The following is a 616-nucleotide window of genomic DNA, read 5'->3' as shown; positions in this document are numbered from 1 at the left end:
TGTGCGGGGAAAGGGGCTGTGGGGCTCAGTCCTCCTTTGCCTAGCAACGGAGAGTTCCGTAATAGGAGGCCTGGTCGTTATTCTGGCCTTCTCATGACGTCCCAGCTGAACCCAGAGGACTAGTGTCTCCTTAGATAATACCCTCCTGACCGCTGGTGTGTCCCACTGACATCCTAAAGGTCCCAACTGACCACACCATCTCCAAACATGTCCCCCTACCTCCACTGATCCTCAAGTTCCCTCTGACCCCTAGTATCTCCACAAATCTCCACGGACTTGACCTAACTCTCTGTTAATGATCACCTCAAACATTCTCCATATGTCCCGATATCTCCAGGACTTCACCATCTGCAATAATCATGGGCCCTCCAACACCTACCCAATTCCAAATATTCATTGATACCAGCAATGTCTTCAGTGTTCTTAGGATCCACTAGGAATCCACTGCTAGCCAGTGCCCTCAATCCTGCTGAAGTCACTGAACCCCCTCTTCATCATAGATTCCCGAAACCCATTTATTCACAACCCCCTGGATTTTTCACCAGAATGTCCCAGAGGCACCTCACACTCAACAAGCCTTAGACTGAACTTGACATCTTTCTCCAAATCCAGTTCC

The sequence above is a fragment of the Orycteropus afer genome, unplaced genomic scaffold, assembly GCF_000298275.1.
Source record: "Orycteropus afer afer isolate SDZICR_OR568_19922 unplaced genomic scaffold, OryAfe1.0 scaffold00099, whole genome shotgun sequence".
NCBI lineage: Eukaryota > Metazoa > Chordata > Mammalia > Tubulidentata > Orycteropodidae > Orycteropus > Orycteropus afer.
This window is presented reverse-complemented; position numbering follows the sequence as displayed.